This window comes from Gossypium arboreum, chromosome 13 (genome assembly GCF_025698485.1).
Source record: "Gossypium arboreum isolate Shixiya-1 chromosome 13, ASM2569848v2, whole genome shotgun sequence".
In the NCBI taxonomy this organism is placed as follows: domain Eukaryota; kingdom Viridiplantae; phylum Streptophyta; class Magnoliopsida; order Malvales; family Malvaceae; genus Gossypium; species Gossypium arboreum.
Genome location: NC_069082.1, coordinates 116,999,011 through 117,012,427, shown reverse-complemented (window position 1 = coordinate 117,012,427; position 13,417 = coordinate 116,999,011). Strand labels below are relative to the sequence as shown.

General features: G+C 37.6%; 1 non-coding gene and 1 pseudogene across 1 annotated transcript; both read right to left on the bottom strand.

The window, feature by feature from the left end:
* Positions 1-272: 272 nt before the first annotated feature.
* Positions 273-1,143, bottom strand: LOC108463577 (uncharacterized protein At5g19025-like; annotated as a pseudogene).
* Positions 1,144-9,452: 8,309 nt separating this feature from the next.
* Positions 9,453-9,559, bottom strand: LOC128287295 (small nucleolar RNA R71). Its single transcript, XR_008277994.1, has one exon. It is a non-coding gene; the product is annotated as a small nucleolar RNA R71 (small nucleolar RNA).
* Between the last annotated feature and the right edge of the window lie 3,858 nt (positions 9,560-13,417).

The window sequence follows — 13,417 nt, the reverse complement described above, 5'->3', positions numbered from 1 at the left end:
TAAAACACCCACCCAGCCCTACATTCTAAGTCGTACCTAATACAGCATATATTAGTAATACTGTAGCTAAGCAGCCAGATAATATACATGAAAGCCTTTCAGTACACTTCCTCCAACAATCAATCATCCCACCCCAGTGCAGATGCAACTAAACATGCTCAATGCAGACATATAGTAATACATGCTTACATGCTAGAATTCAGTTATCAATCGTACATACGGATCAACAAACATGTATAAAGTTAACATGCTCAATACATACATTATATATATTCTTTTTTTGATTCAAAGGAAATGGAAAGAACAGCTTCTTATATTCTCCATTATAACCAACTGTATGTAATCCTTACAACGTTTTGCCATGAAAACTTATTTAAAGACAGCATAGTTTCTGATTAGACTAACCAGAGAAGGGCATTCCTCAATGCATTATGACTACTTTCTGCATTGTTTTAATTCCTTTCTCTCCCTATGATATTCATATCCCAAGACCCTATTTCTTGATCTTTCTTTGCTTCTTTGGTCCTGGAACCTCCAACCTGCCTACAGAACATCCACACTTGGCTCGAAATACGAGCACCGCTCATCCATTAACGGGTGCCATCTTCTTAAGTTCAGCTTCCAATTCCTTGTGATGATCATGGGGCAATTCGAAAAGTCCTTTCTTAACACCATCTTTAACCAAAGTCTTGGAATTCTTGACACATTCCTCGGTTTCCAACTGAATATCAAATTCATTTGCCTTCCTAAGCCCTTTACAATTAGGGTTCCTACATTTCTTGGTTGTACATAGAAGCAAAATCCAAGCGACTATTGCAAGACAAGAAAAACCAAGTCTTATGGACCCATATATCATAGGAGCTCTCGTAATTTCCTCACCAATAACGTAAAAGCGGTTCAATGAATTCAATCAATTTCAATGATAGACACTTTATAGTTGGATACAACAAGAATCCTGGCGATGATCACAACAATCAAGATGACAACATCAATGGCGGCGGATCTTGATCTTTCACAAGATAGAATCTTTAAACAACTTGGTGAATTGAATACCTTTTGTTTCTTGTAAAGATTGTTTCTTGACGACGACGACGATGATTTGTCGTTCATTACAAGATCATTTGAATTCACGAAACTTGCCATGATCGAGTTGAAGAAGCTGGTCAACCGAGTTGCGATCGAGATAGAGTTATGAAATAGACCATTTCAAATCAAACCCGAATTTTAAATCCAAAATAAGAAGAACCCAAATTGAAACTCTTATAAATTTCCCTCCAACCCAAACGCCAAATCCAGATCAAACCCACCTCATAAAAGCTTCAAAAGGAAACAACTTTATTACTTCCACCTCAATATCACGTAATTCAGTTTGTATCCAAATGAATAAATTCCTTGGAAAAAAGAATAACAGAAGGAGGAGAAAGTTTCAATTACACATTATATATATTCAGTCACACAATTTAGGGCCTAAGTAGCACTTACTGAACATTTTAGCTAAATACGCCCACACGCCCATGTGGCTTACCCATGTGGGCCCACACGCCCAGATTAGCCGTTGCCCGTATGGCCCACATGCCCAGATTGGCCTTTGCCCATGTGGCCTATACGGCTTGGCCCAATAATTAACACGTCTGTGTGTCATGCTCGTATGGACCCGCACGTCTGTGTAGCCTACACGGCCTATTTGGCTTAGCCCATGTGGCCCTATCCATCACATGACTGTGTGCTACGCATAGTCATGCCTTTATCAATCATACGACCATGTTCTCTCACACAACCTACCACATGGGTGACCACATGCCCGTGTGACGTCAACAGTGGCCTTTTTTACTTTTGTTGAAACCCTATTTTTTACGTTTTGGGTATACACCTGGTATCAATTCGCTGCCACAACCACCCTCGAAGCCTTTGAAACCTATAACAAAGTGTTCAAACATCTAATTAACAGTCGATTACGAATTGATGCAAATCTCAGGATAGAGTTCAAGCCTTATCGATGACTCAAACTGACCTCAACATGAATTAAGATATCAAAACGGATTTTTACCTAACACCACCTTGTCCTGCACCACAGAAAAGCCAAAATTAATTCCACCAATTCACCCTTTCGCCTAAACCCAAAAATAAAACGCCAATTCGCGCATGGAAACGCCAACAACACACCAAAGATTCACTTACCAGAGCAATGCAAAAGTACCAAGTTAGCGAAGAAGAGTGATTCAATCTAAAAGAGAAAAAGAAAATCAAAAACGAAAGGGAGGAAGAAGAAGGGAGAAAATGACAGATGCAGAAACCACATCAGAACTATTAGGGAGAGCAAAAAATAATATTTTTGAAATATTCAGATAACTCCCCACTAGTTCACATCATAACCTGCCCGTTACTCAGAATTCTACTACCTCTGGAACTATATCGCAGAGCCGAGCAAAAATAAAACTCCCTCGCTCGTGTAGGGATTTGAACACAAGAACTCTAGCACAACAACACTCCACCTAACCACCAGACCAGTAGACCTATTCTGATATGAAATTACAAAGAATTAATATAAGCCCACAGAGTAAGCAAAGAGCTTAAATCAGAAAAATAGAAAAATTTGCCAAAGCTAGGGCTTGAACTTGGGACCTCCCAAACACACCCAGAACACTTAGCCACTGAAGCAGATACACAATTGTGTCAATTAATTGCAGAAACAGAGATATAAAATTTGGGGCGTTACACTTATGTGCTTCTATTGGTGTGTTCGGGTGCACCAACTCTTATAAGTTTCTGTTGACGACGTACTCTTACTCGTAAGTCATTCTTCGAATGAAAAATCTCGATTAGGTAATCCGTTTAATGAATTTGAAAGATGTGTTATTTATTTCATATTGATCTGAACATGGATAAATTTATCGATTGAAGTTGTGAATGACAGGGAGTTCTCTTGGATGACTATTATTGTTTGAATTGTTATAGTTAGTTTGGTAAGATTTGTCATTTAACTCGTCAAACTTACTAAGCTTCTTTAAGCTTACTTGTGTTGTTTAATGTTATTGTAGATTCTCGAAAGGTTGGACAATCAAATCGGCACTCAAGTCATACTATCCAGCTTATCCCAGTAGTTTTGAAATGTTTAATTTAGATTATATGGCATGTATAGGCTCTTGTGCGATTTTAGTTAATGTTTGGCTTATGAAAATATTATGAATGATATTTTGTGAAAATAACTAACTTACATATTATATGAGAATGAGGTATAGTTGTTATGCTTGTATGTATGGAATGTATAATTGAATTGTTGTGATTGTGGTACCTTTGATAGGTAGTTTGATTAGGTATTGCTTGAGTGAATTGATGAACTAAATCAATGTTTATTTTTTTGTAAAATGGTATATACTTGTGGTACCAATGAGGGTACATTGGTTAAGCACTTATTAGATTGGTTTTGATGTGCTTTTTGCTCGATTAATGTCACTTTGAATTGGTATTTTGGTTGGTATTAGAGTTTCTTAAGGTCCAAGAAAACTTGAAATGATAAACTTGTATTTTAAGGTTTATTTTGGGGCCACATGGCCTGAGACACGGGCGTGTGTCTTAGTCGTGTGTGACATACGATCATGCTATACGGCCGTGTATCCCCTATAGGTTCAAGGTATACAAGTCAGGCAGTTACACGGCCTAGCACACGGCCTGACACACGGGGGTGTGAGGCCATTTCCAAGGTGGCATGGCTTGGCACATGGGTGTGTAGCTTGACCGTGTAACCCAAGTCAGTTAGTTACATTGGTATGGACACGGGCTAGGACACAGCTGTGTGTCCTTATTTCGAATGTCCACACGGCCTGAGACACGGGTGTGTGTCTCAACCGTGTGACCCCTATAGTCTAAAATTTTCAACTTCTTCCTAAAATTTCCAAATGTTTTCAATTTAGTCCCAAACTGTTTCTATAGTATTTTTAGGGCCTTGAGGGCTCTTTTAAGGGACATTATGAATGTCTTTAATTATAATTATATTATGTTTGCATTGATGTATGAATTGAATGGTTTACTATTATGTTTTCCTGGTAATGCTTAGCAACCCTATTTTGGTTACGGATATGGGTTAGAGGTGTTACAACTTCCTCCCCATCATAAACATAACCCACCCAAATGCACATGCAACATCATAACATGTATTCAGATATAATCAGACTAAACATGCTCATTTATAAACATAGCAATTTACTGATTATAATGTTCGGAGGAAGTGTACTAAAAGGCCTCGAGCCTAATTTACTATTAGCTTAGCTACAAACTACTGTCTAGTGCCACATCCGGTACTTTTTAGAGTGCAAGGATGGGTGGGTTGATTATATCCCCACATGGAGTGTAGGGTTGGACGGAGTTGGAGTGTAGAAGCTGGCTGGGTAGGATTTGATACTGCATAACTGTTACTGTACTGAATATTGATACTATAATGGGCTAAGGCTCTATCTGAAACTGAAATTGTTACTGAAATGGGCTTAGGCCAAACTATGATTGCATTCTGACTGCTTGTTTATATGGGGATTACACACTGAGTTTACATAAACTCACCCCTTGTGTTTAATCTGTACGAGTAATCCCTAAACATAGGCAGGTTGGTGCAACAGAGGACTCAGTGGTGGCCACACGTTTTCTATTACACCGTTTATTACCTATTTATGATTTTACTTTTAATTGGGATTATTTTGATGTAATATGGCCTCTATGGATTTTTACCTAAGTTGGGATTTGCATTTTCGGTTTATTACTGCTAGCAGTAGAAAAGGAAACGGGTTTTTAAAAAGATAGATATTTTATCAAAAATACCATAAATACGTAATCTGTTTTAAACGCTTCCGCATTGAATAAACATTTTGAAAACACTCGACTGATTAAATAATATGATATTAGAAGTAGTAGGTAATAATACAAAGTTTCTAAATGAAAATTATTTTTAGGCAAAGTTACAGTTTTCAAACATACTACCATGTGACATCGCCTAATCCGATCATAAAGTCCAGGTCAGGTTTAGAGTGTTACATTTAGTGGTATCAGAGCCAGGTTACAAAACCCGGCTGTAGATTTGGGTTTTTAAAAAAAGAAAAACTTGTTTTTAACTGATTTTTGAATATTGGAATATTTTTATTGAACGTGTGGTACATCGAGTCTCCGGCGCCAATTTTATAAGTTCTCTATAACTATTATATGTTTTTGACTGAAACTGATATAGGTAGTATATACTGATACTACTATAGATGGATTGTACTGAAAACACTCAAAATAGTGTATACTGAGACTGTAGTTAAACTAATAGGCACTGCATTGTACAAAAATGAACTCTGAATTACTGATACTGTTTTGCATAAAACTTTTCTTAATAATTATTGAAACTGTAAATTGATGCATAAAATTGTTAATACAAATAAACGCTATTAGATAATGAGCACATGGGGTACTCGCGGATGAGGTACAAGAGGCCGTGGTAGAGGCCGTAGGGGGCTCGAGCTAAGTCTTCTTCACTAGACGGTATGCCGAATTTAGACACTAGAGATCTTGATGTCGCTTTATTCTGAGATTGGAGTGCAGGTGCAGGTCTCATGACCGAGCGGCTAGGGACGATGCATTGTCTCAAGCCATGTTGAGGATTTTAGAGAGGGTCATTGGGCCTAATACTAGAGCTGGGGGTTGATGGTCGGTTATGGAGCGGCTCCAGTCTAATGGAGTTGAGATATTCAGGGGTGTCACTAGGGTCGCCCCTAATGTGGCTAAGTACTGGATTGAGGCCACAGAAAGGATCATGGACGATCTGGACTGCACCCCCGAGCAGAAATTAAAGGGTGCTGTATCACTGCTACATGATAAGCAATATCAGTGGTGGCTTACTATTAAAGAGGACACTCAGCCCAATCGATTGACTTGGGAGTTCTTCAAGTCCGCTTTCCAGAGGAAGTATGTGGGGGCTAGTTATATGGATGCCCGTAGAAGGGAGTTCTTAAATTTGACTCAATGAGATAAATCGGTAACCGAGTATGGTAACGATTGAGTACGAGTGATGTGTTCGCTTCAAAGATGGCCTCAGGGATAATCTGAGGGTTTTGATAGCTCCACAGAGAGAGCGAGATTTTGCTGTATTGGTTGATAAGGCGAAGATCATCAATGAAGTAAAGCGCGCTGAGCGCCAGAACCGAGAGAGGGGTAGGAGTAAGAGAGATTAAGAGCCCTCGAGTTCCGTTCAGAGGCTTAAGAAAAAAGGCCAGAGTTGATGGGCAGATCAAAGTTGGGGCTCCTGTTGCTGTTACTGGACAACCGTCGTGTACTGATTATGGTATACACCATCTGGGCGAGTGTTGGAAAAGAACTAGGGCATACTTGAGGTGCGGGTCTTTGGAGCACCGTATTAGAGATTGTCTGCGGAGGGTCAATCAAATGCAAGCTCTGGGTAATAATACTGCACAGTGATCGAGGGTTGTTCAGTAGCCAGTAAGAGGCTGTGGTCAGGCCAGAGGTAGTAATGGTTTAGGCCGTGGTTAGAGAGCATCGAGCAGAGGTGCTAGTCATAATGAGACGAAGAGCCGGCTCTAGTTTATACTGCACATCGCTGAAAGGATGGAGATGCTCCAGACGTCATCACAGGTATGTTCTTTATTTATAATGTACCTTACACTGCACTGATAGATATAGGATCCACTCACTCCTATATAACTTGTACCGTATCTGGAAACATGGTGTACTGGTTGAAAGCACTATGAGTGAGGTAACTGTGCTGAGTTCGTTGGGGCAATCAGTAAGTGTAAATAAGTTGTTTAGAGACGTTCCTTTAGAGGTTCAAGGGGCTATTTTTCTGGCTGATTTGATGGAAAAACCTTTCGAAGAATTTGATCTGATACTGGGAATAGACTGATTGGTCAAGCATCGAGTGAGGTTAAATTGTGCCATAAAAAGGGTTGTACTGAGAACTACGAAGAACAGCGAGGTAGTTGTAATTTGGGAGCGTCGGAACTACTTATCGAATGTGATTTCTGCATTGAGGGCTGAAAAGTTGGTTTGTAAGAGATGTGAGGCATATCTGGCCTATATCAGTGTATCAGATTCGAGGGATTCTTCGGTTAAGGATATTAGGATGGTTAAGGACTTTCCAGACATTTTTCCTGAAGAGCTACCTGAGTTACCTCTGAATCGTGAAGTAGAGTTCAAGATTGAGCTCCTTCCTGGTATAGCTCCGATGTCCATCACTCTTTATAGAATGGCACCGAAAGAGCTTGTGGAGCTTAAGGCTCAGATTCAATAGTTACTAGATCGTGGGTTCATCTGCCCTAATGTGTCTCTGCGAGGAGCACCAGTTCTATTTGTGAAAAAGAAGGATTGATAAACCGTAATTTATACATATTTTTACCCCATGCTTAGCACATTTTTGGATGATTTATCCTTAGATTTGGTGAATTCGATGCTCCTATTCCTTTAATTTCATGTTTTATACTTAGATGAGCATAGGAGAGTAAAAAAAGCAAGAAACGGGTCGAAAACGGAGAAAATGGGCCAATGTGGGAAATCAACACGGCCTGGACTTCCTCACACAGGTAGACCACACACCTGTGTCTATTTAACAGAATCGAGCACGACTTACACGGTACACCACACACCAGTGTCTATTTAACAGCCTTGAACACGAATTGGAGAAATTGCACACGGGCGTGGCACACGGTAGTATCCCTGTCGGGCCCAAGTTTAGTTTTATTCGAAAAAGGTCATTTTTGAGGGTTTTGAGGAATTCTAAATCCTATATTAATACCATAAAGAGGCACGTAGGAAACACAGGGAGTAGGAGGCAAGGAATTACTCGAGGAAAGTTGATTGGTCCACCTCAGAAGCCGGATTCACCTTTAAGACTGAAGATCTCCCTTTAATTCCCTTCAAGAGTTCTTGGGTTTTCTTTATGCTTTGTTATCATTATTCTTTTGAGACGTTTTCTTTCATAAATATGAATTAAACCCCCTAAATACCTAAGGGGAATGAAACCTAAGACGAATCTTGTTATTATTTTCTGAATTGTATGATAAATATTTGACTTGTTCTTAATTATGTGTTCTTAATTCTTGCTTCAATATTCTAGGATATTGATTCAAGTATTGATGTGCTTATTTAGAGGAGCAAAAGTCCCTGTTTAAGAGTAGATCTAGCATAATTGAGCGGAGTTGATTGCACGTCTAGAGATAGGGTGATAAGATTTTGCCGGATTAGGGTGAAACCTAATAACGGAATCCATAAATCAGTTAATGCAACACTAGGGAGTTAATTAGAAAGAGATTTCAATTAATCAACCTAGGGTTAGACGTTGTTAGTCTCGATAGAGATAATAATATAAATTAGGGATTTCTACGGATCAAATTAAACGAATAAATCGTCTGATTCAGAGTCAAATAACAAGTGAAGTCTAGGTGGATTTTTCCTTGGGTATTGTCTTAATCAAATCAGTTTTCTCAAAAGTTTTTCCCAATTTTCTTTCTGTGCGTTCTTAGTTTAGTTAATTAGTTTAGATAAAACAAATTCCTTTATTTTTAAGGCTAGATAAAAAAAAAAGTTAATACTAGTACTTTTAGTTCCTTTGGGTTTGACATCCTGGTCTTGCCATAAGCTATACTACTGTTCGATAAGGTGTGCTTGCCTTTGTCGTGATAATAGTTAGTTTTCAAAAAACGGTCATTCATATATTATAAAACTTATCACGATTTGTGTCAATCAAGTTTTTGGTGCTATTGCCAAGGAACTAAGATATTAGGAACACTCAATTTTTATTACTTTAGCCATTTATTTTATTGCAATTGCAATTTCAATTTTTATTTTCTTTATTAATTTTTTGTTTATTCGCTTCTGGCAGGTTTTTATAGTGTATGACTAGAAGAAACCCCTCAGGACCATTACTTTTTGACAGTGAGATCGATCGCACAGCTCGCAGAAACTAAAGAGAAATAAGGCGAAGCCTAAGATACACAGAGGAAGAGTAAGAGGACGATATTTCCACCACAACCGAGGAGATGGCTGAGAATCAGGAAAATCCGCTACCTCTTGCGATTGCTACTGATCCAGTAAATCAGAATCCTGCTCCACGCACTATGTATGATTATAATAAACCTAATTTAACAGGAACTGCCTCAAGTATAGTTAGACCTGCTATTACTGCAAATAATTTTGAACTGCCACATAACACAATTCAAATGATATAGCAATTTGTTCAGTTTGATGGTTTGCAGGATGAGGATCCAAACAATCACTTGGCAAATTTTCTGCAGTTTTGCAACACTTTTAAAATCAATGGCGTTTCTAATGATGCCATTCGCCTTTGTTTATTCCCTTTTTCATTGAGGAACAAAGTTAAACAGTGGTTGAACTCGTTACTACGAGGGTCAATCACTACTTGGGAATAAAGGACCGAAAATTTTTTACTTAAGTATTTTTCGCCGGCTAAAACGGCTAAGTTGAGGAATGAAATCTCTTCTTTTGTGCAAATGAATCTAGAAACACTCTATGACGTATGAGAGAGATACAAGGATCTTTTGAGACGATGCCCTCACCATGGGCTACCACTTTTGGCTACAGGTTCAGACATTCTACAACGGTGTGAACCCCTCAATGAGGCAACTTATCGATACAGCCATCGGTGGAACTTTGAATAACAAAACACCTGAAGAGGCTTACGAATTTATTGAGGAGATGTCACTATCAGTGGCAAGTTAAAAGGACAAAGCTGATGAAAGCAGCCGGTGTTTTCAACCTCGATGCAGTTACTATGCTATCTAATTAGGTAGAACTCTTAAATAAAAAGATTGACAGTTTGTGTGGTTCTACTCAGGTACACCCAGTTATGAGGTGCGATTCAAATAGAGGAGGAGCACACACGGAATATCAATCCTTCAACCCCAACACCGAGGAGGAACAAGTTTAATATATAAGTAATAATAATTCTAGACCTCAAAATAACATATACAGTAACACTTACAATGCAGGTTGGAGGAACCATCCCAATTTCTTATGGGGTGGTCAAGGGAACCAAAGGCCACAACATCCTCCGGGTTTTCAACAACCACCTTACCAACAGGAAAAGAAGTCGAACCTTGAGGAGATGCTAACAAAGCTTATTTTGGTATCGAAAACTCATTTTTAGAATACCGAAACAGCACTTAAAAATCAACAAGCGTCGATCTAAGGGCTTGAAACTCAAATAGGCCAACTCGCCAAATTGATTTCTGAATGACCACAAGGTAGCTTACCGAGTAACACTGAATCTAACCTAAGGGAACAACTTAATGCACTTATCATTCAAGAGAAGGAAGGGTTAGTTGAACCTGAACGAAAACCGAGGTAAGAAACTGAGGTAACCAAATGTAAGGATAAGGTGGACTACATTGAGCAGAAACCGGTAAGTAAAGAGTACAAACCTCGAGTGCCATACCCCAATACGATAAGGAAAGACTGCAAAGACGAATAATTCGGTAAATTCCTTAAACTTTAAAAGAAATTACACATTAACTTACCGTCTATTGAAGCTCTTTCGCAGATAACAATGCAGTTAAATTTTTAAAGGAGCTTTTAGCAAATAAGCAGAAGTTGGATAAGGCGTCGCATATGGAGATGAATGCAATTTGCTCAGTCATTCTACAGAATAAACTGGCTAACAAATTGAAAGATCCAGAGAGTTTTACAATTCCTTGTTAAATTGGTAGCTTAGATTTTTGATCGCGTGATTTCATGATAGGTTTTAAATATTTATAATTACTCATTCTTGAACTAACTATTATCGCGATGTAGGCAAGTGTACCTATCAGACAATAGTATAGTTTTAGCAAAGACCAGATTGTCGAACCCAAAGGAACTAAAAGTACTAGTAATGACTGTCTTTCTATAATCTAGCTTAAGAATAAAGAGGTTTTGTTTTAATTAACTAATTATCTAAACTAAGAACTCACAAAGAAAAGAATTGGGGAATTACTTTTTGGGAAAATCAATTGACTTAAGACAATACCTAAGGAAAAATCCACCTAGACTTTACTTGTTATTCTGGCTCCGAATCGGACTATTTATTCTTTTAACTTGTTCCGTAGAGATCCCTAAGTTATGTTATTATCCCTATTCAAGACTAATAACGTCTAATCCCTAGATTGAATAACTGAGACTTTTCTCTAATTAACACTCTAGGGTTGCATTAACTCTATCTATGGATCCCCTTATTAGGTTTCACCCTAATCCGGCAAAATCTTGTCACCCTATGTCTAGGCGCGCAATCAACTCCGCTTAATTATGACAAATGTACTCTTAGACAGGGTCTATTTCTCCTCTGAATAAGAGCTTGTCTTGAATCAGTGTCCTGGGATATCAAAACAAGATTTAGAACACATAATTAAGAATAAGTTAAATATTTATCATACGATTCAGAAAATAATAACAAGATTCATCTTAAGTTTCATTCCCCTTAGGTATAGGGGTTTTAGTTCATAACTAAATAAGAAAACATCTCAGAAGAATAAAGAATACAAACCATAAAGAAAACCCAAAACTCCTGAAGGGAAATTGAGGAGAGATCTTCAGTCTTGATGATGAATCTGACTTCTGAGATGGATCAATCGGCTTCCTTAGAGTAATTCCTTACTCCCTATTCTCCATGTGTGTTTTTCTTCCTCCTCTAGGGTGTATTTATAGGCTTTGAAATGCCTAAAAGCCCTCAAAAGTAGCCTTTTCCAAATTGGACTCAACTTGGGCTCGACAGGGACACGCCCATATAACACGCCCATGTTCGATGACTTCAGGCCGTACTTGAGCCTGCCAAATTGACATGGCCGTGTGGTCTGCCCGTGTAAGGAGGTCTAGGCCGTGTTGATTTCGTACTTTGGCTCATTTTCTCCATTTTCGGCCCATTTCTCATTCCTTTCGCTCTCCTATGCTCTCCTAAGTGTAAAACATGAAATTAAAGCATTAGGAGCATCAAATTCACCAATTCTAATGGAAAATCATCCATAAAATGCATTAAACATGGGGTAAAAATATGTATAATTTACGGTTTATCAAATATCCCCACACTTAAGCATTTGCTTGTCCTCAAGCAAAATTCTCAACTCATAATCAAAATAAATTCTTCTCAATTTATAATTTCTATCGATAATATCTCAAAATAATCCATAGGTAATCATACATTGAGAATTCAATTAAAAGAACATAAAAGTTTTAAACATTCCAAGTTGAGTATCTAATCATTCAAACATAGGTGTCTCTCCTCATTTAAGTAATTAGCTTTAATTCAGAATATCACAGAGTTTCACATCCTCACTAAAGATTCACTCAAATCACTCGAGGTGTTTAAGAAAAATAAATGAAGCACTCAATAGTCAATAATGAAAAGTCATTACCATAGGCTTACATGAAAATCAAATCTCCACCACTATAATTTAAGATGATACATAAATCAAAAGGTCTTTAGAGGGTTGTAATGAGCTTGGTTAGGGGGTGTGGTCACAAGATGAAAGAAAGGGTTAGAATCGAGATTGAATTGAAAAATTACCTAACTAGAAAAAGACTTAATCATCACTTGCTTACAACAGAGCTTCTTCTCAGACTATGGAATTTTACTTCTGAAGCTTACAAATAGAAGATCACTACTAGTATGTATACATGTTTTTTTTTTTTAAGAACAAGTTAAATTACAAAGTAGAATAAAACATAGCTAAGCAACTATTTCAATTCAAATCTCGACAAAAATGGGGCTTAATTTAGGGGATTTCAGCAATAATGGGTTAAGGGTTAATATTAAGGGTAATACAAAGAATGGTTTGTTAGGCTCAAGGGGGTTTACTAGGGGTTAATCGTAGAGGTAGGCTTTTCATGGCATGAGTGGGTTAATCCTAAGTTCCTTAATCATTTTAACATATCAAATCAAATGGTGTGGTTTCGACATGCATAATCAAGCAAGTTCTAGAATAACAGTTCAATATTGACGCACTCAAAGAAATAATAAAAGTGAGCATGAAAGAATTAATAGAATCTCACAAAAATTATGGCTTTCTGATGTTAAAAACTTATGAATTCCAATTCAAAGTAATACCTAAACTTTGGGGAAACAACCTAAGATTTAAATTCTTAAAAATTAACTTATCATGCTTGATTCTCTAATGTCTTGAGGTTTAAACAATCAATGCATAAATGCCTATGTTTTAATTCAAGATATATCAATTAAAATAATAAATTAATTAAAATTTATCCTAAATATGATATAAAAACTTTTCAAGAGAACAAGGCAATCATTCAGGGATTTTTCTGATAATGAAATAAATACTCCCCACACTTAAGATGTACATTGCCCTCAATGTACAAAGATAGATATTAGAGTATAAAAATAAGATAGGGAGAGAAGTGAAACTTCCTGTATGATGAATTCCTCAAACTGGAGTTC